Raw genomic sequence first — 27,150 nt, 5'->3', positions numbered from 1 at the left:
ACGGCTGTAATGCCAGAAACCTGTCCTCGGAAGCTTGTTTCCGGTCCAGGGAAGGCATGGCTTGGCAGTTCGGGCTGGACTGTTCCCATGAGGCACAGGGTCAGACTGATTTGCATATAGCCATGTCTGAACTCGGGTGGCAGAGTGGGCTAAAGAACGGTGATGGGTCAAACCCAGATCTTTTGACTGGGTGTGAGTATTTGATTGGTTTAGATGCTCTGTCCATCATCAACCCCTTTTGTACTGCTTCTGGCCGCCATAAGTGTGGCAGAGTATGCTCAGACATGAGTCCCTTGCTCACTTTGCCACTGGTTTCAAGCAAGCCAGGCTGAAGACGGCTGTAATGCCAGAAACCGGTCCTCGGAAGCTTGTTTCCGGTTCAGGGAAGGCATGGCTTGGCAGTTCGGGCTGGACTGTTCCAATGAGGCACAGGGTCAGACTGATTTGCATATAGCCATGTCTGAACTGGGGTGGCAGAGTGGGCTAAAGAACGGTGATGAGTCAAACCCAGATCTTTTGACTGGGTGTGAGTATTTGACTGGTTCAGATGCTCCATCCATCACCACCCCCTTTTGTACTGCTTTTGGCCGCCATAAGTGTGGCAGGGTATGCTCAGACGTGAGTCCCTGGCTCACTTTGCCACTGGATTCAAGCAAGCCGGGCTGAAGACGGCTGAAATGCCTGAAACCGGTCCTCGGAAGCTTGTTTCCGGTCCAGGAAAGGCATGGCTTGGCAGTTCCGGCAGGACTGTTCCCATGAGGCACAGGGTCAGACTGATTTGCATATAGCCATGTCTGAACTGGGGTGGCAGAGTGGGCTAAAGAACGGTGATGGGTCAAACCCAGATCTTTTGACTGGGTGTGAGTATTTGATTGGTTAAGATGCTCCGTCCATCACCACCCCCTTTTGTACCGCTTTTGGCCGCCATAAGTGTGGCAGGGTATGCTCAGACGTTAGTCCCTTGCTCACTTTGCCACTGGATTCAAGCAAGCCGGGCTGAAGACGGCTGTAATGCCTGAAACCGGTCCTCGGAAGCCTGTTTCCGGTCCAGGGAAGGCATGGCTTGTCAGTTTGGGCTGGACTGTTACCATGAGGCACAGGGTCAGACTGATTTGCATATAGCCATGTCTGAACTGGGGTGGCAGAGTGGGCTAAAGAACGGTGATGGGTCAAACCCAGATCTTTTGACTGGGTGTGAGTATTTGATTGGTTCAGATGCTCCGTCCATCACCACCCCCTTTTGTACCGCTTTTGGCCGCCATAAGTGTGGCAGGGTATGCTCAGACGTGAGTCCCTTGCTCACTTTGCCACTGGATTCAAGCAAGCCGGGCTGAAGACGGCTGTAATGCCAGAAACCGGTCCTCGGAAGCTTGTTTCCGGTCCAGGGAAGGCATGGCTTGGCAGTTCGGGCTGGACTGTTCCCATGAGGCACAGGGTCAGACTGATTTGCATATAGCCATGTCTGAACTGGGGTGGCAGAGTGGGCTAAAGAACGGTGATGGGTCAAACCCAGATCTTTTGACTGGGTGTGAGTATTTGATTGGTTCAAATGCTTCGTCCATCACCACCCCCTTTTGTACCGCTTTTGGCCGCCATAAGTGTGGCAGGGTATGCTCAGACGTGAGTCCCTTGCTCACTTTGCCACTGGATTCAAGCAAGCCGGGCTGAAGACGGCTGTAATGCCAGAAACCGGTCCTCGGAAGCTTGTTTCTGGTCCAGGGAAGGCATGGCTTGGCAGTTCGGGCTGGACCGTTCCCATGAGGCACAGGGTCAGACTGATTTGCATATAACCATGTCTGAACTGGGGTGGCAGAGTGGGCTAAAGAACGGTGATGGGTCAAACCCAGATCTTTTGACTGGGTGTGAGTGTTTGATTGGTTCAGATGCTCCGTCCATCACCACCCCCTTTTGTACCGCTTTTGGCCGCCATAAGTGTGGCAGGGTATGCTCAGACATGAGTCCCTTGCTCACTTTGCCACTGGATTCAAGCAAGCCGGGCTGAAGACGGCTGTAATGCCAGATACCGGTCCTCGGAAGCTTGTTTCCAGTCCAGGGAAGGCATGGCTTGTCAGTTCGGGCTGGACTGTTCCCATGAGGCACAGGGTCAGACTGATTTGCATATAGCCATGTCTGAACTGGGGTGGCAGAGTGGGCTAAAGAACGGTGATGGGTCAAACCCAGATCTTTTGACTGGGTGTGAGTATTTGATTGGTTCAGATGCTCCATCCATCACCACCCCCTTTTGTACTGCTTTTGGCCGCCATAAGTGTGGCAGGGTATGCTCAGACGTGAGTCCCTGGCTCACTTTGCCACTGGATTCAAGCAAGCCGGGCTGAAGACGGCTGAAATGCCTGAAACCGGTCCTCGGAAGCTTGTTTCCAGTCCAGGAAAGGCATGGCTTGGCAGTTCCGGCAGGACTGTTCCCATGAGGCACAGGGTCAGACTGATTTGCATATAGCCATGTCTGAACTGGGGTGGCAGAGTGGGCTAAAGAACGGTGATGGGTCAAACCCAGATCTTTTGACTGGGTGTGAGTATTTGATTGGTTAAGATGCTCCGTCCATCACCACCCCCTTTTGTACCGCTTTTGGCCGCCATAAGTGCGGCAGGGTATGCTCAGACGTAAGTCCCTTGCTCACTTTGCCACTGGATTCAAGCAAGCCGGGCTGAAGACGGCTGAAATGCCTGAAACCGGTCCTCGGAACTTTTTTCCGGTCCAGGAAAGGCATGGCTTGGCAGTTTCGGCAGGACTGTTCCCATGAGGCACAGGGTCAGACTGATTTGCATATAGCCATGTCTGAACTGGGGTGGCAGAGTGGGCTAAAGAACGGTGATGGGTCAAACCCAGATCTTTTGACTGGGTGTGAGTATTTGATTGGTAAGATGCTCCGTCCATCACCACCCCCTTTTGTACCGCTTTTGGCTGCCATAAGTGTGGCAGGGTATGCTCAGACGTGAGTCCCTTGCTCACTTTGCCACTGGACTCAAGCAAGCCGGGCTGAAGACGGCTGTAATGCCTGAAACCGGTCCTCGGAAGCCTGTTTCCGGTCCAGGGAAGGCATGGCTTGTCAGTTTGGCCTGGACTGTTCCCATGAGGCACAGGGTTAGACTGATTTGCATATAGCCATGTCTGAACTGGGGTGGCAGAGTGGGCTAAAGAACGGTAATGGGTCAAACCCAGATCTTTTGACTGGGTGTGAGTATTTGATTGGTTCAGATGCTCCGTCCATCACCACCCCCTTTTGTACCGCTTTTGGCTGCCATAAGTGTGGCAGGGTATGCTCAGACGTGAGTCCCTTGCTCACTTTGCCACTGGATTCAAGCAAGCCGGGCTGAAGACGGCTGTAATGCCAGAAACCTGTCCTCGGAAGCTTGTTTCCGGTCCAGGGAAGGCATGGCTTGGCAGTTCGGGCTGGACTGTTCCCATGAGGCACAGGGTCAGACTGATTTGCATATAGCCATGTCTGAACTCGGGTGGCAGAGTGGGCTAAAGAACGGTGATGGGTCAAACCCAGATCTTTTGACTGGGTGTGAGTATTTGATTGGTTTAGATGCTCCGTCCATCATCAACCCCTTTTGTACTGCTTCTGGCCGCCATAAGTGTGGCAGAGTATGCTCAGACGTGAGTCCCTTGCTCACTTTGCCACTGGTTTCAAGCAAGCCAGGCTGAAGACGGCTGTAATGCCAGAAACCGGTCCTCGGAAGCTTGTTTCCGGTTCAGGGAAGGCATGGCTTGGCAGTTCGGGCTGGACTGTTCCAATGAGGCACAGGGTCAGACTGATTTGCATATAGCCATGTCTGAACTGGGGTGGCAGAGTGGGCTAAAGAACGGTGATGAGTCAAACCCAGATCTTTTGACTGGGTGTGAGTATTTGACTGGTTCAGATGCTCCATCCATCACCACCCCCTTTTGTACTGCTTTTGGCCGCCATAAGTGTGGCAGGGTATGCTCAGACGTTAGTCCCTTGCTCACTTTGCCACTGGATTCAAGCAAGCCGGGCTGAAGACGGCTGTAATGCCTGAAACCGGTCCTCGGAAGCCTGTTTCCGGTCCAGGGAAGGCATGGCTTGTCAGTTTGGGCTGGACTGTTACCATGAGGCACAGGGTCAGACTGATTTGCATATAGCCATGTCTGAACTGGGGTGGCAGAGTGGGCTAAAGAACGGTGATGGGTCAAACCCAGATCTTTTGACTGGGTGTGAGTATTTGATTGGTTCAGATGCTCCGTCCATCACCACCCCCTTTTGTACCGCTTTTGGCCGCCATAAGTGTGGCAGGGTATGCTCAGACGTGAGTCCCTTGCTCACTTTGCCACTGGATTCAAGCAAGCCGGGCTGAAGACGGCTGTAATGCCAGAAACCGGTCCTCGGAAGCTTGTTTCCGGTCCAGGGAAGGCATGGCTTGGCAGTTCGGGCTGGACTGTTCCCATGAGGCACAGGGTCAGACTGATTTGCATATAGCCATGTCTGAACTGGGGTGGCAGAGTGGGCTAAAGAACGGTGATGGGTCAAACCCAGATCTTTTGACCGGGTGTGAGTATTTGATTGGTTCAAATGCTTCGTCCATCACCACCCCCTTTTGTACCGCTTTTGGCCGCCATAAGTGTGGCAGGGTATGCTCAGACGTGAGTCCCTTGCTCACTTTGCCACTGGATTCAAGCAAGCCGGGCTGAAGACGGCTGTAATGCCAGAAACCGGTCCTCGGAAGCTTGTTTCTGGTCCAGGGAAGGCATGGCTTGGCAGTTCGGGCTGGACCGTTCCCATGAGGCACAGGGTCAGACTGATTTGCATATAACCATGTCTGAACTGGGGTGGCAGAGTGGGCTAAAGAACGGTGATGGGTCAAACCCAGATCTTTTGACTGGGTGTGAGTGTTTGATTGGTTCAGATGCTCCGTCCATCACCACCCCCTTTTGTACCGCTTTTGGCCGCCATAAGTGTGGCAGGGTATGCTCAGACATGAGTCCCTTGCTCACTTTGCCACTGGATTCAAGCAAGCCGGGCTGAAGACGGCTGTAATGCCAGATACCGGTCCTCGGAAGCTTGTTTCCAGTCCAGGGAAGGCATGGCTTGTCAGTTCGGGCTGGACTGTTCCCATGAGGCACAGGGTCAGACTGATTTGCATATAGCCATGTCTGAACTGGGGTGGCAGAGTGGGCTAAAGAACGGTGATGGGTCAAACCCAGATCTTTTGACTAGGTGTGAGTATTTGATTGGTTCAGATGCTCCATCCATCACCACCCCCTTTTGTACTGCTTTTGGCCGCCATAAGTGTGGCAGGGTATGCTCAGACGTGAGTCCCTGGCTCACTTTGCCACTGGATTCAAGCAAGCCGGGCTGAAGACGGCTGAAATGCCTGAAACCGGTCCTCGGAAGCTTGTTTCCGGTCCAGGAAAGGCATGGCTTGGCAGTTCCGGCAGGACTGTTCCCATGAGGCACAGGGTCAGACTGATTTGCATATAGCCATGTCTGAACTGGGGTGGCAGAGTGGGCTAAAGAACGGTGATGGGTCAAACCCAGATCTTTTGACTGGGTGTGAGTATTTGATTGGTTAAGATGCTCCGTCCATCACCACCCCCTTTTGTACCGCTTTTGGCCGCCATAAGTGTGGCAGGGTATGCTCAGACGTTAGTCCCTTGCTCACTTTGCCACTGGATTCAAGCAAGCCGGGCTGAAGACGGCTGTAATGCCTGAAACCGGTCCTCGGAAGCCTGTTTCCGGTCCAGGGAAGGCATGGCTTGTCAGTTTGGGCTGGACTGTTACCATGAGGCACAGGGTCAGACTGATTTGCATATAGCCATGTCTGAACTGGGGTGGCAGAGTGGGCTAAAGAACGGTGATGGGTCAAACCCAGATCTTTTGACTGGGTGTGAGTATTTGATTGGTTCAGATGCTCCGTCCATCACCACCCCCTTTTGTACCGCTTTTGGCCGCCATAAGTGTGGCAGGGTATGCTCAGACGTGAGTCCCTTGCTCACTTTGCCACTGGATTCAAGCAAGCCGGGCTGAAGACGGCTGTAATGCCAGAAACCGGTCCTCGGAAGCTTGTTTCCGGTCCAGGGAAGGCATGGCTTGGCAGTTCGGGCTGGACTGTTCCCATGAGGCACAGGGTCAGACTGATTTGCATATAGCCATGTCTGAACTGGGGTGGCAGAGTGGGCTAAAGAACGGTGATGGGTCAAACCCAGATCTTTTGACCGGGTGTGAGTATTTGATTGGTTCAAATGCTTCGTCCATCACCACCCCCTTTTGTACCGCTTTTGGCCGCCATAAGTGTGGCAGGGTATGCTCAGACGTGAGTCCCTTGCTCACTTTGCCACTGGATTCTAGCAAGCCGGGCTGAAGACGGCTGTAATGCCAGAAACCGGTCCTCGGAAGCTTGTTTCTGGTCCAGGGAAGGCATGGCTTGGCAGTTCGGGCTGGACCGTTCCCATGAGGCACAGGGTCAGACTGATTTGCATATAACCATGTCTGAACTGGGGTGGCAGAGTGGGCTAAAGAACGGTGATGGGTCAAACCCAGATCTTTTGACTGGGTGTGAGTGTTTGATTGGTTCAGATGCTCCGTCCATCACCACCCCCTTTTGTACCGCTTTTGGCCGCCATAAGTGTGGCAGGGTATGCTCAGACATGAGTCCCTTGCTCACTTTGCCACTGGATTCAAGCAAGCCGGGCTGAAGACGGCTGTAATGCCAGATACCGGTCCTCGGAAGCTTGTTTCCAGTCCAGGGAAGGCATGGCTTGTCAGTTCGGGCTGGACTGTTCCCATGAGGCACAGGGTCAGACTGATTTGCATATAGCCATGTCTGAACTGGGGTGGCAGAGTGGGCTAAAGAACGGTGATGGGTCAAACCCAGATCTTTTGACTGGGTGTGAGTATTTGATTGGTTCAGATGCTCCATCCATCACCACCCCCTTTTGTACTGCTTTTGGCCGCCATAAGTGTGGCAGGGTATGCTCAGACGTGAGTCCCTGGCTCACTTTGCCACTGGATTCAAGCAAGCCGGGCTGAAGACGGCTGAAATGCCTGAAACCGGTCCTCGGAAGCTTGTTTCCGGTCCAGGAAAGGCATGGCTTGGCAGTTCCGGCAGGACTGTTCCCATGAGGCACAGGGTCAGACTGATTTGCATATAGCCATGTCTGAACTGGGGTGGCAGAGTGGGCTAAAGAACGGTGATGGGTCAAACCCAGATCTTTTGACTGGGTGTGAGTATTTGATTGGTTAAGATGCTCCGTCCATCACCACCCCCTTTTGTACCGCTTTTGGCTGCCATAAGTGTGGCAGGGTATGCTCAGACATTAGTCCCTTGCTCACTTTGCCACTGGATTCAAGCAAGCCGGGCTGAAGTAGGCTGTAATGCCTGAAACCGGTCCTCGGAAGCCTGTTTCCGGTCCAGGGAAGGCATGGCTTGTCAGTTTGGGCTGGACTGTTACCATGAGGCACAGGGTCAGACTGATTTGCATATAGCCATGTCTGAACTGGGGTGGCAGAGTGGGCTAAAGAACGGTGATGGGTCAAACCCAGATCTTTTGACTGGGTGTGAGTATTTGATTGGTTCAGATGCTCCGTCCATCACCACCCCCTTTTGTACCGCTTTTGGCCGCCATAAGTGTGGCAGGGTATGCTCAGACGTGAGTCCCTTGCTCACTTTGCCACTGGATTCAAGCAAGCCGGGCTGAAGACGGCTGTAATGCCAGAAACCGGTCCTCGGAAGCTTGTTTCCGGTCCAGGGAAGGCATGGCTTGGCAGTTCGGGCTGGACTGTTCCCATGAGGCACAGGGTCAGACTGATTTGCATATAGCCATGTCTGAACTGGGGTGGCAGAGTGGGCTAAAGAACGGTGATGGGTCAAACCCAGATCTTTTGACTCGGTGTGAGTATTTGATTGGTTCAGATACTCCGTCCATCACCACCCCCTTTTGTACCGCTTTTGGCCGCCATAAGTGTGGCAGGGTATGCTCAGACGTGAGTCCCTTGCTCACTTTGCCACTGGATTCAAGCAAGCCGGGCTGAAGACAGCAGTAATGCCGGAAACCGGTCCTCGGAAGCTTGTTTCCGGTCCAGGGAAGGCATGGCTTGGCAGTTCGGGCTGGACTGTTCCCATAAGGCACAGGGTCAGACTGATTTGCATATAGCCATGTCTGAACTGGGGTGGCAGAGTGGGCTAAAGAACGGTGATGGGTCAAACCCAGATCTTTTGACTGGGTGTGAGTATTTGATTGGTTCAAATGCTTCGTCCATCACCACCCCCTTTTGTACCGCTTTTGGCCGCCATAAGTGTGGCAGGGTATGCTCAGACGTGAGTCCCTTGCTCACTTTGCCACTGGATTCAAGCAAGCCGGGCTGAAGACGGCTGTAATGCCAGAAACCGGTCCTCGGAAGCTTGTTTCTGGTCCAGGGAAGGCATGGCTTGGCAGTTCGGGCTGGACCGTTCCCATGAGGCACAGGGTCAGACTGATTTGCATATAACAATGTCTGAACTGGGGTGGCAGAGTGGGCTAAAGAACGGTGATGGGTCAAACCCAGATCTTTTGACTGGGTGTGAGTGTTTGATTGGTTCAGATGCTCCGTCCATCACCACCCCCTTTTGTACCGCTTTTGGCCGCCATAAGTGTGGCAGGGTATGCTCAGACATGAGTCCCTTGCTCACTTTGCCACTGGATTCAAGCAAGCCGGGCTGAAGACGGCTGTAATGCCAGATACCGGTCCTCGGAAGCTTGTTTCCGGTCCAGGGAAGGCATGGCTTGTCAGTTCGGGCTGGACTGTTCCCATGAGGCACAGGGTCAGACTGATTTGCATATAGCCATGTCTGAACTGGGGTGGCAGAGTGGGCTAAAGAACGGTGATGGGTCAAACCCAGATCTTTTGACTGGGTGTGAGTATTTGATTGGTTCAGATGCTCCGTCCATCACCACCCCCTGTTGTACCGCTTTTGGCCGCCATAAGTGTGGCAGGGTATGCTCAGACGTGAGTCCCTTGCTCACTTTGCCACTGGATTCAAGGAAGCCGGGCTGAAGACAGCTGTAATGCCGGAAACCGGTCCTCGGAAACTTGTTTCCGGTCCAGGGAAGGCATGGCTTGGCAGTTCGGGCTGGACTGTTTCCATGAGGCACAGGGTGAGACTGATTTGCATATAGCAATGTCTGAACTGGGGTGGCAGAGTGGGCTAAAGAACGGTGATGGGTCAAACCCAGATCTTTTGACTGGGTGTGAGTATTTGATTGGTTCAGATGCTCCGTCCATCACCACCCCCTTTTGTACCGCTTTTGGCCACCATAAGTGTGGCAGGGTATGCTCAGACGTGAGTCCCTTGCTCACTTTGCCACGGGATTCAAGCAAGCCGGGCTGAAGACGGCTGTAATGCCAGAAACCGGTCCTCGGAAGCTTGTTTCTGGTCCTGGGAAGGCATGGCTTGGCAGTTCGGGCTGGACCGTTCCCATGAGGCACAGGGTCAGACTGATTTGCATATAGCCATGTCTGAACTGGGGTGGCAGAGTGGGCTAAAGAACGGTGATGGGTCAAACCCAGATCTTTTGACTGGGTGTGAGTATTTGATTGGTTCAGATGCTCCGTCCATCACCACCCCCTTTTGTACCGCTTTTGGCCGCCATAAGTGCGGCAGGGTATGCTCAGACATAAGTCCCTTGCTCACTTTGCCACTGGATTCAAGCAAGCCGGGCTGAAGACGGCTGAAATGCCTGAAACCGGTCCTCGGAAGCTTGTTTCCGGTCCAGGAAAGGCATGGCTTGGCAGTTCCGGCAGGACTGTTCCCATGAGGCACAGGGTCAGACTGATTTGCATATAGCCATGTCTGAACTGGGGTGGCAGAGTGGGCTAAAGAACGGTGATGGGTCAAACCCAGATCTTTTGACTGGGTGTGAGTATTTGATTGGTAAGATGCTCCGTCCATCACCACCCCCTTTTGTACCGCTTTTGGCTGCCATAAGTGTGGCAGGGTATGCTCAGACGTGAGTCCCTTGCTCACTTTGCCACTGGATTCAAGCAAGCCGGGCTGAAGACGGCTGTAATGCCTGAAACCGGTCCTCGGAAGCCTGTTTCCGGTCCAGGGAAGGCATGGCTTGTCAGTTTGGGCTGGACTGTTCCCATGAGGCACAGGGTTAGACTGATTTGCATACAGCCATGTCTGAACTGGGGTGGCAGAGTGGGCTAAAGAACGGTGATGGGTCAAACCCAGATCTTTTGACTGGGTGTGAGTATTTGATTGGTTCAGATGCTCCGTCCATCACCACCCCCTTTTGTACCGCTTTTGGCTGCCATAAGTGTGGCAGGGTATGCTCAGACGTGAGTCCCTTGCTCACTTTGCCACTGGATTCAAGCAAGCCGGGCTGAAGACGGCTGTAATGCCAGAAACCTGTCCTCGGAAGCTTGTTTCCGGTCCAGGGAAGGCATGGCTTGGCAGTTCGGGCTGGACTGTTCCCATGAGGCACAGGGTCAGACTGATTTGCATATAGCCATGTCTGAACTCGGGTGGCAGAGTGGGCTAAAGAACGGTGATGGGTCAAACCCAGATCTTTTGACTGGGTGTGAGTATTTGATTGGTTTAGATGCTCCGTCCATCATCAACCCGTTTTGTACTGCTTCTGGCCGCCATAAGTGTGGCAGAGTATGCTCAGGCGTGAGTCCCTTGCTCACTTTGCCACTGGTTTCAAGCAAGCCAGGCTGAAGACGGCTGTAATGCCAGAAACCGGTCCTCGGAAGCTTGTTTCCGGTTCAGGGAAGGCATGGCTTGGCAGTTCGGGCTGGACTGTTCCAATGAGGCACAGGGTCAGACTGATTTGCATATAGCCATGTCTGAACTGGGGTGGCAGAGTGGGCTAAAGAACGGTGATGAGTCAAACCCAGATCTTTTGACTGGGTGTGAGTATTTGACTGGTTCAGATGCTCCGTCCATCACCACCCCCTTTTGTACCGCTTTTGGCCGCCATAAGTGTGGCAGGGTATGCTCAGACGTGAGTCCCTTGCTCACTTTGCCACTGGATTCAAGCAAGCCGGGCTAAAGACGGCTGAAATGCCTGAAACCGGTCCTCGGAAGCTTGTTTCCGGTCCAGGAAAGGCATGGCTTGGCAGTTCCGGCAGGACTGTTCCCATGAGGCACAGGGTCAGACTGATTTGCATATAGCCATGTCTGAACTGGGGTGGCAGAGTGGGCTAAAGAACGGTGATGGGTCAAACCCAGATCTTTTGACTGGGTGTGAGTATTTGATTGGTTAAGATGCTCCGTCCATCACCACCCCCTTTTGTACCGCTTTTGGCCGCCATAAGTGTGGCAGGGTATGCTCAGACGTTAGTCCCTTGCTCACTTTGCCACTGGATTCAAGCAAGCCGGGCTGAAGACGGCTGTAATGCCTGAAACCAGTCCTCGGAAGCCTGTTTCCGGTCCAGGGAAGGCATGGCTTGTCAGTTTGGGCTGGACTGTTACCATGAGGCACAGGGTCAGACTGATTTGCATATAGCCATGTCTGAACTGGGGTGGCAGAGTGGGCTAAAGAACGGTGATGGGTCAAACCCAGATCTTTTGACTGGGTGTGAGTATTTGATTGGTTCAGATGCTCCGTCCATCACCACCCCCTTTTGTACCGCTTTTGGCCGCCATAAGTGTGGCAGGGTATGCTCAGACGTGAGTCCCTTGCTCACTTTGCCACTGGATTCAAGGAAGCCGGGCTGAAGACAGCTGTGATGCCAGAAACCGGTCCTCGGAAGCTTGTTTCCGGTCCAGGGAAGGCATGGCTTTGCAGTTCGGGCTGGACTGTTCCCATGAGGCACAGGGTTAGACTGATTTGCATATAGCCATGTCTGAACTGGGGTGGCAGAGTGGGCTAAAGAACGGTGATGGGTCAAACCCAGATCTCTCCCTCAACTTCCACCTGGAGAACAACGACGACCGCAACACCACCACCCTGCTGGAAAACCTTGCTAACCTGGGACTCAAGCAGCTGGTGACCACCCCCACCCACCTCACCGGACACACACTCGACGCCGTCTTCTCATCCAGCATAGACATCGCCTTCAGCCACGCCACAGGACTCCACTGGACGGACCACAGCTGCGTCCACTTCACCTTCAGAAGAACGACGACCCACCACCACCAGCAACAGGTTGCCCGAAGAAGCTGGAACAAGATCACAGCCGACCAGCTCGCCGCTTCCCTGAGTCAGCACCCTCCCGCCAGCTCAGCGAACCCCAGCCAGGCCGCCGACAACCTCACGAAGTGGATCAGCAACTGCGCGGACGAACTCGCCCCTCTGAGGACCCCGCCCAGCAGACCCGGCAGCAAGAAAGCCCCATGGTTCACCGACGAACTCAAGAGCTCCAAGAAGAACTGCCGAGCCCTCGAGAAAGTCTGGAGAAGGGAACAAACACCGGACAACATGACCACCCTCAAGCTTGCCACCCGGAAGCACCACCAACTGATCCGCGCCACCAAGAAAACTGCATTCAAGGACCGACTGGACAACAACTCACACAACTGCAAGGAACTCTTCAACATCGTGAAAGAGCTCTCCAACCCCAACGCCGGAAACAATGACATCACCCCATCGCAAGACCTCTGCAATTCCCTCGCCTCCTACTTCCACAACAAGATCGCGGACATACACAACAGCTTCAGCATTCAACCATCGCACACAACGACCGCTGCAACGCCGCCCACCACCACCCTCCGCGCCTGGACTCCGATCAGCACCGATGACACCGTCCGCATGATGAACTCCATCCACTCCGGATCTCCGACCGACCCCTGCCCTCACCACGTCTTCAACAAGGCCGACGCTGTCATCGCACCCCACCTGCGGGACATCATCAACACCTCCTTCGACACCGCCACCTTCCCGGAGAGCTGGAAGCACGCCGAACTCAGCGCTCTACTAAAGAAACCAACAGCGGACCCCACCGAACTCAAGAACTACCGCCCCATCTCGCTCCTCCCGTTTCCAGCCAAAGTCATCGAGAAGACCGTCAACAAACAGCTGGCCGCCTTCCTCGAGACGAATGGATCCCTCGACCCCTCACAGTCTGGCTTCCGAGCCAACCACAGCACCGAGACCGCCCTCATCGCTGCCACCGACGACATCCGAGCCCTGATGGACAACGGAGAAATAGCGGCCCTCATCCTCCTAGACCTCTCCGCGGCATTCGACACTGTCTGCCACCGCACCCTAGTGCAGCGCCTCAGCAACGTCGGAATTCAGGAGAAGGCACTGGAATGGATCGTCTCCTTCCTCGACGGAAGAACACAGAGAGTCCGTCTACCACCGTACAAGTCAGAGGCCACCGAAGTCATCTGCGGCGTCCCTCAAGGATCCTCGCTGAGCCCCACCCTCTTCAACGTCTACATGAGCCCCCTCGCGCCCATCGCACGCCAACACAACCTGAACATCATCTCCTACGCCGATGACACCAAGCTGATCCTCTCCCTGACCAACGACCCCGCCGCTTCCAGAGCCAACCTTCACGAAGGGATGAAAGATGTAGCCGAGTGGATGACGACCAGCCGCCTGAAACTGAACTCAGACAAGACGGAAGTCCTCATCCTGGGCTCCTCGCCCTCCGCCTGGGATGACTCCTGGTGGCCCCCCGCCCTGGGCACCGCACCCAAACCGACAGACCACGCACGCAACCTGGGCTTCATCCTGGACTCCTCCCTCTCCATGACCAGACAAGTCAACCCCGTCTCCTCGTCATGCTTCAACATCCTGCGCATGCTACGGAAGATCTTCCGGTGGATCCCCACCGAGACCAGGAAGACGGTCACCCAGGCCCTCGTCACCAGCCGACTGGACTACGGCAACGCCCTCTACGCCGGAACCACCGCCAAGCTCCAGAAGAGACTCCAGCGGATCCAGAACGCCTCAGCCAGACTCATCCTCGACATCCCCCGACGCAGCCACATCTCCGGACATCTGAGAGACCTGCACTGGCTCCCCGTCAACAAGAGAATCACCTTCCGTCTCCTCACCCACGCACACAAAGCCCTACACGATCTAGGCCCGAGCTACCTCAAGAACCGCATCAACTTCTACGCTCCCAAACGCCACCTCCGATCAGCCAGGCACGCCCTCGCCGCCGTCCCCCGCATCCGAAGAACGACAACAGGAGGAAGGTCCTTCTCCTACCTGGCCGCCAAGACCTGGAACTCCCTCCCGACCGACCTGCACCTGACCCAAGACCACCTCTCCTTCAGGAAGAAGCTCAAGACCTGGCTGTTCGAGCAGTAGCAGCACCCCCCCCCCCCCCCCCTAGCGCCTTGAGACCCTCCGGGTAAGTAGTGCGCTCTATAAATGTCCTTGATTGATTGATTGATCTCTTGACTGGGTGTGAGTATTTGATTGGTTCAGATGCTCCGTCTATCACCACCCCCTTTTGTACCGCTTTTGGCCGCCATAAGTGTGGCAGGGTATGCTCAGACGTGAGTCCCTTGCTCACTTTGCCACTGGATTCAAGCAAGCCGGGCTGAAGACGGCTGTAATGCCAGAAACCGGTCCTCGGAAGCTTGTTTCCGGTCCAGGGAAGGCATGGCTTGGCAGTTCGGGCTGGACTGTTCCCATGAGGCACAGGGTCAGACTGAGTTGCATATAGCCATGTCTGAACTGGGGTGGCAGAGTGGGCTAAAGAACGGTGATGGGTCAAACCCAGATCTTTTGACTGGGTGTGAGTATTTGATTGGTTCAGATGCTCCGTCCATCACCACCCCCTTTTGTACCGCTTTTGGCCGCCATAAGTGTGGCAGGGTATGCTCAGACGTGAGTCCCTTGCTCACTTTGCCACTGGATTCAAGGAAGCCGGGCTGAAGACAGCTGTAATGCCAGAAACCGGTCCTCGGAAGCTTGTTTCTGGTCCTGGGAAGGCATGGCTTGGCAGTTCGGGCTGGACCGTTCCCATGAGGCACAGGGTCAGACTGATTTGCATATAGCCATGTCTGAACTGGGGTGGCAGAGTGGGCTAAAGAACGGTGATGGGTCAAACCCAGATCTTTTGACTGGGTGTGAGTATTTGATTGGTTCAGATGCTCCGTCCATCACCACCCCCTTTTGTACCGCTTTTGGCCGCCATAAGTGCAGCAGAGTATGCTCAGACGTAAGTCCCTTGCTCACTTTGCCACTGGATTCAAGCAAGCCGGGCTGAAGACGGCTGAAATGCCTGAAACCGGTCCTCGGAAGCTTGTTTCCGGTCCAGGAAAGGCATGGCTTGGCAGTTTCGGCAGGACTGTTCCCATGAGGCACAGGGTCAGACTGATTTGCATATAGCCATGTCTGAACTGGGGTGGCAGAGTGGGCTAAAGAACGGTGATGGGTCAAACCCAGATCTTTTGACTGGGTGTGAGTATTTGATTGGTAAGATGCTCCGTCCATCACCACCCCCTTTTGTACCGCTTTTGGCTGCCATAAGTGTGGCAGGGTATGCTCAGACGTGAGTCCCTTGCTCACTTTGCCACTGGACTCAAGCAAGCCGGGCTGAAGACGGCTGTAATGCCTGAAACCGGTCCTCGGAAGCCTGTTTCCGGTCCAGGGAAGGCATGGCTTGTCAGTTTGGGCTGGACTGTTCCCATGAGGCACAGGGTTAGACTGATTTGCATATAGCCATGTCTGAACTGGGGTGGCAGAGTGGGCTAAAGAACGGTGAAGGGTCAAACCCAGATCTTTTGACTGGGTGTGAGTATTTGATTGTTTCAGATGCTCCGTCCATCACCACCCCCTTTTGTACCGCTTTTGGCTGCCATAAGTGTGGCAGGGTATGCTCAGACGTGAGTCCCTTGCTCACTTTGCCACTGGATTCAAGCAAGCCGGGCTGAAGACGGCTGTAATGCCAGAAACCTGTCCTCGGAAGCTTGTTTCCGGTCCAGGGAAGGCATGGCTTGGCAGTTCGGGATGGACTGTTCCCATGAGGCACAGGGTCAGACTGATTTGCATATAGCCATGTCTGAACTCGGGTGGCAGAGTGGGCTAAAGAACGGTGATGGGTCAAACCCAGATCTTTTGACTGGGTGTGAGTATTTGATTGGTTTAGATGCTCCGTCCATCATCAACCCCTTTTGTACTGCTTCTGGCCGCCATAAGTGTGGCAGAGTATGCTCAGACGTGAGTCCCTTGCTCACTTTGCCACTGGTTTCAAGCAAGCCAGGCTGAAGACGGCTGTAATGCCAGAAACCGGTCCTCGGAAGCTTGTTTCCGGTTCAGGGAAGGCATGGCTTGGCAGTTCGGGCTGGACTGTTCCAATGAGGCACAGGGTCAGACTGATTTGCATATAGCCATGTCTGAACTGGGGTGGCAGAGTGGGCTAAAGAACGGTGATGAGTCAAACCCAGATCTTTTGACTGGGTGTGAGTATTTGACTGGTTCAGATGCTCCGTCCATCACCACCCCCTTTTGTACCGTTTTTGGCCGCCATAAGTGTGGCAGGGTATGCTCAGACGTGAGTCCCTTGCTCACTTTGCCACTGGATTCAAGCAAGCCGGGCTGAAGACGGCTGAAATGCCTGAAACCGGTCCTCGGAAGCTTGTTTCCGGTCCAGGAAAGGCATGGCTTGGCAGTTCCGGCAGGACTGTTCCCATGAGGCACAGGGTCAGACTGATTTGCATATAGCCATGTCTGAACTAGGGTGGCAGAGTGGGCTAAAGAACGGTGATGGGTCAAACCCAGATCTTTTGACTGGGTGTGAGTATTTGATTGGTTAAGATGCTCCGTTCATCACCACCCCCTTTTGTACCGCTTTTGGCCGCCATAAGTGTGGCAGGGTATGCTCAGACGTTAGTCCCTTGCTCACTTTGCCACTGGACTCAAGCAAGCCGGGCTGAAGACGGCTGTAATGCCTGAAACCGGTCCTCGGAAGCCTGTTTCCGGTCCAGGGAAGGCATGGCTTGTCAGTTTGGGCTGGACTGTTACCATGAGGCACAGGGTCAGACTGATTTGCATATAGCCATGTCTGAACTGGGGTGGCAGAGTGGGCTAAAGAACGGTGATGGGTCAAACCCATATCTTTTGACTGGGTGTGAGTATTTGATTGGTTCAGATGCTCCGTCCATCACCACCCCCTTTTGTACCGCTTTTGGCCGCCATAAGTGTGGCAGGGTATGCTCAGACGTGAGTCCCTTGCTCACTTTGCCACTGGATTCAAGAAAGCCGGGCTGAAGACAGCTGTAATGCCAGAAACCGGTCCTCGGAAGCTTGTTTCCGGTCCAGGGAAGGCATGGCTTGGCAGTTCGGGCTGGACTGTTCCCATGAGGCACAGGGTCAGACTGATTTGCATATAGCCATGTCTGAACTGGGGTGGCAGAGTGGGCTAAAGAACGGTGATGGGTCAAACCCAGATCTCTTGACTGGGTGTGAGTATTTGATTGGTTCAGATGCTCCGTCCATCACCACCCCCTTTTGTACCGCTTTTGGCCGCCATACGTGTGGCAGGGTATGCTCAGACGTGAGTCCCTTGCTCACTTTGCCACTGGATTCAAGCAAGCCGGGCTGAAGACAGCTGTAATGCCAGAAACCGGTCCTCGGAAGCTTGTTTCCGGTCCAGGGAAGGCATGGCTTGTCAGTTTGGGCTGGACTGTTCCCATGAGGCACAGGGTCAGACTGATTTGCATATAGCCATGTCTGAACTGGGGTGGCAGAGTGGGCTAAAGAACGGTGATGGGTCAAACCCATATCTTTTGACTCGGTGTGAGTATTTGATTGGTTCAGATGCACCGTCCATCACCACCCCCTTTTGTACCGCTTTGGCCGCCAAAAGTGTGGCAGGGTATGCTGGCAGGGTATGCTCAGACGTGAGTCCCTTGCTCACTTTGCCACTGGATTCAAGCAAGCCGGGCTGAAGACAGCAGTAATGCCGGAAACCGGTCCTCGGAAGCTTGTTTCCGGTCCAGGGAAGGCATGGCTTGGCAGTTCGGGCTGGACTGTTCCCATGAGGCACAGGGTCAGACTGATTTGCATATAGCCATGTCTGAACTGGGGTGGCAGAGTGGGCTAAAGAACGGTGATGGGTCAAACCCAGATCTTTTGACTGGGTGTGAGTATTTGATTGGTTCAAATGCTTCGTCCATCACCACCCCCTTTTGTACCGCTTTTGGCCGCCATAAGTGTGGCAGGGTATGCTCAGACGTGAGTCCCTTGCTCACTTTGCCACTGGATTCAAGCAAGCCGGGCTGAAGACGGCTGTAATGCCAGAAACCGGTCCTCGGAAGCTTGTTTCTGGTCCAGGGAAGGCATGGCTTGGCAGTTCGGGCTGGACCGTTCCCATGAGGCACAGGGTCAGACTGATTTGCATATAACCATGTCTGAACTGGGGTGGCAGAGTGGGCTAAAGAACGGTGATGGGTCAAACCCAGATCTTTTGACTGGGTGTGAGTGTTTGATTGGTTCAGATGCTCAGTCCATCACCACCCCCTTTTGTACCGCTTTTGGCCGCCATAAGTGTGGCAGGGTATGCTCAGACATGAGTCCCTTGCTCACTTTGCCACTGGATTCAAGCAAGCCGGGCTGAAGACGGCTGTAATGCCAGAAACCGGTCCTCGGAAGCTTGTTTCCGGTCCAGGGAAGGCATGGCTTGTCAGTTCGGGCTGGACTGTTCCCATGAGGCACAGGGTCAGACTGATTTGCATATAGCCATGTCTGAACTGGGGTGGCAGAGTGGGCTAAAGAACGGTGATGGGCCAAACCCAGATCTTTTGACTGGGTGTGAGTATTTGATTGGTTCAGATGCTCCGTCCATCACCACCCCCTTTTGTACCGCTTTTGGCCGCCATAAGTGTGGCAGGGTATGCTCAGACGTGAGTCCCTTGCTCACTTTGCCACTGGATTCAAGGAAGCCGGGCTGAAGACAGCTGTAATGCCGGAAACCGGTCCTCGGAAACTTGTTTCCGGTCCAGGGAAGGCATGGCTTGGCAGTTCGGGCTGGACTGATTCCATGAGGCACAGGGTGAGACTGATTTGCATATAGCAATGTCTGAACTGGGGTGGCAGAGTGGGCTAAAGAACGGTGATGGGTCAAACCCAGATCTTTTGACTGGGTGTGAGTATTTGATTGGTTCAGATGCTCCGTCCATCACCACCCCCTTTTGTACCGCTTTTGGCCACCATAAGTGTGGCAGGGTATGCTCAGACGTGAGTCCCTTGCTCACTTTGCCATGGGATTTAAAGCAAGCCGGGCTGAAGACGGCTGTAATGCCAGAAACCGGTCCTCGGAAGCTTGTTTCTGGTCCTGGGAAGGCATGGCTTGGCAGTTCGGGCTGGACCGTTCCCATGAGGCACAGGGTCAGACTGATTTGCATATAGCCATGTCTGAACTGGGGTGGCAGAGTGGGCTAAAGAACGGTGATGGGTCAAACCCAGATCTTTTGACTGGGTGTGAGTATTTGATTGGTTCAGATGCTCCGTCCATCACCACCCCCTTTTGTACCGCTTTTGGCCGCCATAAGTGCGGCAGGGTATGCTCAGACGTAAGTCCCTTGCTCACTTTGCCACTGGATTCAAGCAAGCCGGGCTGAAGACGGCTGAAATGCCTGAAACCGGTCCTCGGAAGCTTGTTTCCGGTCCAGGAAAGGCATGGCTTGGCAGTTCCGGCAGGACTGTTCCCATGAGGCACAGGGTCAGACTGATTTGCATATAGCCATGTCTGAACTCGGGTGGCAGAGTGGGCTAAAAAACGGTGATGGGTCAAACCCAGATCTTTTGACTGGGTGTGAGTATTTGATTGGTAAGATGCTACGTCCATCACCACCCCCTTTTGTACCGCTTTTGGCTGCCATAAGTGTGGCAGGGTATGCTCAGACGTGAGTCCCTTGCTCACTTTGCCACTGGATTCAAGCAAGCCGGGCTGAAGACGCCTGTAATGCCTGAAACCGGTCCTCGGAAGCCTGTTTCCGGTCCAGGGAAGGCATGGCTTGTCAGTTTGGGCTGGACTGTTCCCATGAGGCACAGGGTTAGACTGATTTGCATATAGCCATGTCTGAACTGGGGTGGCAGAGTGGGCTAAAGAACGGTGATGGGTCAAACCCAGATCTTTTGACTGGGTGTGAGTATTTGATTGGTTCAGATGCTCCGTCCATCACCACCCCCTTTTGTACCGCTTTTGGCTGCCATAAGTGTGGCAGGATATGCTCAGACGTGAGTCCCTTGCTCACTTTGCCACTGGATTCAAGCAAGCCGGGCTGAAGACGGCTGTAATGCCAGAAACCTGTCCTCGGAAGCTTGTTTCCGGTCCAGGGAAGGCATGGCTTGGCAGTTCGGGCTGGACTGTTCCCATGAGGCACAGGGTCAGACTGATTTGCATATAGCCATGTCTGAACTCGGGTGGCAGAGTGGGCTAAAGAACGGTGATGGGTCAAACCCAGATCTTTTGACTGGGTGTGAGTATTTGATTGGTTTAGATGCTCCGTCCATCATCAACCCCTTTTGTACTGCTTCTGGCCGCCATAAGTGTGGCAGAGTATGCTCAGACGTGAGTCCCTTGCTCACTTTGCCACTGGTTTCAAGCAAGCCAGGCTGAAGACGGCTGTAATGCCAGAAACCGGTCCTCGGAAGCTTGTTTCCGGTTCAGGGAAGGCATGGCTTGGCAGTTCGGGCTGGACTGTTCCAATGAGGCACAGGGTCAGACTGATTTGCATATAGCCATGTCTGAACTGGGGTGGCAGAGTGGGCTAAAGAACGGTGATGAGTCAAACCCAGATCTTTTGACTGGGTGTGAGTATTTGACTGGTTCAGATGCTCCGTCCATCACCACCCCCTTTTGTACCGCTTTTGGCCGCCATAAGTGTGGCAGGGTATGCTCAGACGTGAGTCCCTTGCTCACTCTGCCACTGGATTCAAGCAAGCCGGGCTGAAGACGGCTGAAATGCCTGAAACCGGTCCTCGGAAGCTTGTTTCCGGTCCAGGAAAGGCATGGCTTGGCAGTTCCGGCAGGACTGTTCCCATGAGGCACAGGGTCAGACTGATTTGCATATAGCCATGTCTGAACTGGGGTGGCAGAGTGGGCTAAAGAACGGTGATGGGTCAAACCCAGATCTTTTGACTGGGTGTGAGTATTTGATTGGTTAAGATGCTCCGTCCATCACCACCCCCTTTTGTACCGCTTTTCGCCGCCATAAGTGTGGCAGGGTATGCTCAGACGTTAGTCCCTTGCTCACTTTGCCACTGGATTCAAGCAAGCCGGGCTGAAGACGGCTGTAATGCCTGAAACCGGTCCTCGGAAGCCTGTTTCCGGTCCAGGGAAGGCATGGCTTGTCAGTTTGGGCTGGAATGTTACCATGAGGCACAGGGTCAGACTGATTTGCATATAGCCATGTCTGAACTGGGGTCGCAGAGTGGGCTAAAGAACGGTGATGGGTCAAACCCAGATCTTTTGACTGGGTGTGAGTATTTGATTGGTTCAGATGCTCCGTCCATCACCACCCCCTTTTGTACCGCTTTTGGCCGCCATAAGTGTGGTAGGGTATGCTCAGACGTGAGTCCCTTGCTCACTTTGCCACTGGATTCAAGGAAGCCGGGCTGAAGACAGCTGTAATGCCAGAAACCGGTCCTCGGAAGCTTGTTTCCGGTCCAGGGAAGGCATGGCTTGGCAGTTCGGGCTGGACTGTTCCCATGAGGCACAGGGTTAGACTGATTTGCATATAGCCATGTCTGAACTGGGGTGGCAGAGTGGGCTAAAGAACGGTGATGGGTCAAACCCAGATCTTTTGACTGGGTGTGAGTATTTGATTGGTTCAGATGCTCCGTCCATCACCACCCCTTTTTGTACCGCTTTTGGCCGCCATAAGTGTGGCAGGGTATGCTCAGACGTGAGTCCCTTGCTCACTTTGCCACTGGATTCAAGCAAGCCGGGCTGAAGACGGCTGTAATGCCAGAAACCGGTCCTCGGAAGCTTGTTTCCGGTCCAGGGAAGGCACGGCTTGGCAGTTCGGGCTGGACTGTTCCCATGAGGCACAGGGTCAGACTGATTTGCATATAGCCATGTCTGAACTGGCGTGGCAGAGTGGGCTAAAGAACGGTAATGGGTCAAACCTAGATCTTTTGACTGGGTGTGAGTATTTGATTGGTTCAGATGCTCCGTCCATCACCACCCCCTTTTGCACCGCTTTTGGCCGCCATAAGTGTGGCAGGGTATGCTCAGACGTGAGTCCCTTGCTCACTTTGCCACTGGATTCAAGCAAGCCGGGCTGAAGACGGCTGTAATGCCAGAAACCGGTCCTTGGAAGCTTGTTTCCGGTCCAGGGAAGGCATGGCTTGGCAGTTCGGGCTGGACTGTTCCCATGAGGCACAGGGTCAGACTGATTTGCATATAGCCATGTCAGAACTCGGGTGGCAGAGTGGGCTAAAGAACGGTGATGGGTCAAACCCAGATCTTTTGACTGTGTGTGAGTATTTGATTGGGTTAGATGCTCCGTCCATCATCAACCCCTTTTGTCCTGCTTCTGGCCGCCATAAGTGTGGCAGAGTATGCTCAGACGTGAGTCCCTTGCTCACTTTGCCACTGGTTTCAAGCAAGCCAGGCTGAAGACGGCTGTAATGCCAGAAACCGGTCCTCGGAAGCTTGTTTCCGGTTCAGGGAAGGCATGGCTTGGCAGTTCGGGCTGGACTGTTCCAAGGAGGCACAGGGTCAGACTGATTTGCATATAGCCATGTCTGAACTGAGGTGGCAGAGTGGGCTAAAGCAGGGTGATGGGTCAAACCCAGATCTTTTGACTGGGTTCGAGTATTTGATTGGTTCAGATGCTCCGTCCATCACCACCCCCTTTTGTACCGCTTTTGGCCGCCATATGTGTGGCAGGGTATGCTCAGACGTGATTCCCTTGCTCACTTTGCCACTGGATTCCAGCAAGCCGGGCTGAAGACGGCTGAAATGCCTGAAACCGGTCCTCGGAAGCTTGTTTCCGGTCCAGGAAAGGCATGGCTTGGCAGTTCCGGCAGGACTGTTCCCATGAGGCACAGGGTCAGACTGATTTGCATATAGCCATGTCTGAACTGGGGTGGCAGAGTGGGCTAAAGAACGGTGATGGGTCAAACCCAGATCTTTTGACTGGGTGTGAATATTTGATTGGTAAGATGCTCCGTCCATCACCACCCCCTTTTGTACCGCTTTTGGCTGCCAAAAGTGTGGCAGGGTATGCTCAGACGTGAGTCCCTTGCTCACTTTGCCACTGGATTCAAGCAAGCCGGGCTGAAGACGGCTGTAATGCCTGAAACCGGTCCTCGGAAGCCTGTTTCCGGTCCAGGGAAGGCATGGCTTGTCAGTTTGGGCTGGACTGTTCCCATGAGGCACAGGGTTAGACTGATTTGCATATAGCCATGTCTGAACTGGGGTGGCAGAGTGGGCTAAAGAACGGTGATGGGTCAAACCCAGATCTTTTGACTGGGTGTGAGTATTTGATTGGTTCAGATGCTCCGTCCATCACCACCCCCTTTTGTACCGCTTTTGGCTGCCATAAGTGTGGCAGGGTATGCTCAGACGTGAGTCCCTTGCTCACTTTGCCACTGGATTCAAGCAAGCCGGGCTGAAGACGGCTGTAATGCCAGAAACCTGTCCTCGGAAGCTTGTTTCCGGTCCAGGGAAGGCATGGCTTGGCAGTTCGGGCTGGACTGTTCCCATGAGGCACAGGGTCAGACTGATTTGCATATAGCCATGTCTGAACTCGGGTGGCAGAGTGGGCTAAAGAACGGTGATGGGTCAAACCCAGATCTTTTGACTGGGTGTGAGTATTTGATTGGTTTAGATGCTCCGTCCATCATCAACCCCTTTTGTACTGCTTCTGGCCGCCATAAGTGTGGCAGAGTATGCTCAGACGTGAGTCCCTTGCTCACTTTGCCACTGGTTTCAAGCAAGCCAGGCTGAAGACGGCTGTAATGCCAGAAACCGGTCCTCGGAAGCTTGTTTCCGGTTCAGGGAAGGCATGGCTTGGCAGTTCGGGCTGGACTGTTCCAATGAGGCACAGGGTCAGACTGATTTGCATATAGCCATGTCTGAACTGGGGTGGCAGAGTGGGCTAAAGAACGGTGATGGGTCAAACCCAGATCTTTTGACTGGGTGTGAGTATTTGATTGGTTAAGATGCTCCGTCCATCACCACCCCCTTTTGTACCGCTTTTGGCCGCCATAAGTGTGGCAGGGTATGCTCAGACGTTAGTCCCTTGCTCACTTTGCCACTGGATTCAAGCAAGCCGGGCTGAAGACGGCTGTAATGCCTGAAACCGGTCCTCGGAAGCCTGTTTCCGGTCCAGGGAAGGCATGGCTTGTCAGTTTGGGCTGGAATGTTACCATGAGGCACAGGGTCAGACTGATTTGCATATAGCCATGTCTGAACTGGGGTGGCAGAGTGGGCTTAAGAACGGTGATGGGTCAAACCCAGATCTTTTGACTGGGTGTGAGTATTTGATTGGTTCAGATGCTCCGTCCATCACCACCCCCTTTTGTACCGCTTTTGGCCGCCATAAGTGTGGCAGGGTATGCTCAGACGTGAGTCCCTTGCTCACTTTGCCACTGGATTCAAGGAAGCCGGGCTGAAGACAGCTGTAATGCCAGAAACCGGTCCTCGGAAGCTTGTTTCCGGTCCAGGGAAGGCATGGCTTGGCAGTTCGGGCTGGACTGTTCCCATGAGGCACAGGGTTAGACTGATTTGCATATAGCCATGTCTGAACTGGGGTGGCAGAGTGGGCTAAAGAACGGTGATGGGTCAAACCCAGATCTTTTGACTGGGTGTGAGTATTTGATTGGTTCAGATGCTCCGTCCATCACCACCCCCTTTTGTACCGCTTTTGGCCGCCATAAGTGTGGCAGGGTATGCTCAGACGTGAGTCCCTTGCTCACTTTGCCACTGGATTCAAGCAAGCCGGGCTGAAGACGGCTGTAATGTCAGAAACCGGTCCTCGGAAGCCTGTTTCCGGTCCAGGGAAGGCATGGCTTGTCAGTTTGGGCTGGAATGTTACCATGAGGCACAGGGTCAGACTGATTTGCATATAGCCATGTCTGAACTGGGGTGGCAGAGTGGGCTTAAGAACGGTGATGGGTCAAACCCAGATCTTTTGACTGGGTGTGAGTATTTGATTGGTTCAGATGCTCCGTCCATCACCACCCCCTTTTGTACCGCTTTTGGCCGCCATAAGTGTGGCAGGGTATGCTCAGACGTGAGTCCCTTGCTCACTTTGCCACTGGATTCAAGGAAGCCGGGCTGAAGACAGCTGTAATGCCAGAAACCGGTCCTCGGAAGCTTGTTTCCGGTCCAGGGAAGGCATGGCTTGGCAGTTTGGGCTGGACTGTTCCCATGAGGCACAGGGTTAGACTGATTTGCATATAGCCATGTCTGAACTGGGGTGGCAGAGTGGGCTAAAGAACGGTGATGGGTCAAACCCAGATCTTTTGACTGGGTGTGAGTATTTGATTGGTTCAGATGCTCCGTCCATCACCACCCCCTTTTGTACCGCTTTTGGCTGCCATAAGTGTGGCAGGGTATGCTCAGACGTGAGTCCCTTGCTCACTTTGCCACTGGATTCAAGCAAGCCGGGCTGAAGACGGCTGTAATGCCAGAAACCTGTCCTCGGAAGCTTGTTTCCGGTCCAGGGAAGGCATGGCTTGGCAGTTCGGGCTGGACTGTTCCCATGAGGCACAGGGTCAGACTGATTTGCATATAGCCATGTCTGAACTCGGGTGGCAGAGTGGGCTAAAGAACGGTGATGGGTCAAACCCAGATCTTTTGACTGGGTGTGAGTATTTGATTGGTTTAGATGCTCCGTCCATCATCAACCCCTTTTGTACTGCTTCTGGCCGCCATAAGTGTGGCAGAGTATGCTCAGACGTGAGTCCCTTGCTCACTTTGCCACTGGTTTCAAGCAAGCCAGGCTGAAGACGGCTGTAATGCCAGAAACCGGTCCTCGGAAGCTTGTTTCCGGTTCAGGGAAGGCATGGCTTGGCAGTTCGGGCTGGACTGTTCCAATGAGGCACAGGGTCAGACTGATTTGCATATAGCCATGTCTGAACTGGGGTGGCAGAGTGGGCTAAAGAACGGTGATGAGTCAAACCCAGATCTTTTGACTGGGTGTGAGTATTTGACTGGTTCAGATGCTCCGTCCATCACCACCCCCTTTTGTACCGCTTTTGGCCGCCATAAGTGTGGCAGGGTATGCTCAGACGTGAGTCCCTTGCTCACTTTGCCACTGGATTCAAGCAAGCCGGTCTGAAGACGGCTGAAATGCCTGAAACCGGTCCTCGGAAGCTTGTTTTCGGTCCAGGAAAGGCATGGCTTGGCAGTTCCGGCAGGACTGTTCCCATGAGGCACAGGGTCAGACTGATTTGCATATAGCCATGTCTGAACTGGGGTGGCAGAGTGGGCTAAAGAACGGTGATGGGTCAAACCCAGATCTTTTGACTGGGTGTGAGTATTTGATTGGTTAAGATGCTCCGTCCATCACCACCCCCTTTTGTACCGCTTTTGGCCGCCATAAGTGTGGCAGGGTATGCTCAGACGTTAGTCCCTTGCTCACTTTGCCACTGGATTCAAGCAAGCCGGGCTGAAGACGGCTGTAATGCCTGAAACCAGTCCTCGGAAGCCTGTTTCCGGTCCAGGGAAGGCATGGCTTGTCAGTTTGGGTTGGAATGTTACCATGAGGCACAGGGTCAGACTGATTTGCATATAGCCATGTCTGAACTGGGGTGGCAGAGTGGGCTTAAGAACGGTGATGGGTCAAACCCAGATCTTTTGACTGGGTGTGAGTATTTGATTGGTTCAGATGCTCCGTCCATCACCACCCCCTTTTGTACCGCTTTTGGCCGCCATAAGTGTGGCAGGGTATGCTCAGACGTGAGTCCCTTGCTCACTTTGCCACTGGATTCAAGGAAGCCGGGCTGAAGACAGCTGTAATGCCAGAAACCGGTCCTCGGAAGCTTGTTTCCGGTCCAGGGAAGGCATGGCTTGGCAGTTCGGGCTGGACTGTTCCCATGAGGCACAGGGTTAGACTGATTTGCATATAGCCATGTCTGAACTGGGGTGGCAGAGTGGGCTAAAGAACGGTGATGGGTCAAACCCAGATCTTTTGACTGGGTGTGAGTATTTGATTGGTTCAGATGCTCCGTCCATCACCACCCCCTTTTGTACCGCTTTTGGCCGCCATAAGTGTGGCAGGGTATGCTCAGACGTGAGTCCCTTGCTCACTTTGCCA

This window comes from Lissotriton helveticus, chromosome 5_1 (genome assembly GCF_964261635.1).
Source record: "Lissotriton helveticus chromosome 5_1, aLisHel1.1, whole genome shotgun sequence".
Lineage (NCBI taxonomy): Eukaryota > Metazoa > Chordata > Amphibia > Caudata > Salamandridae > Lissotriton > Lissotriton helveticus.
This window is presented reverse-complemented; position numbering follows the sequence as displayed.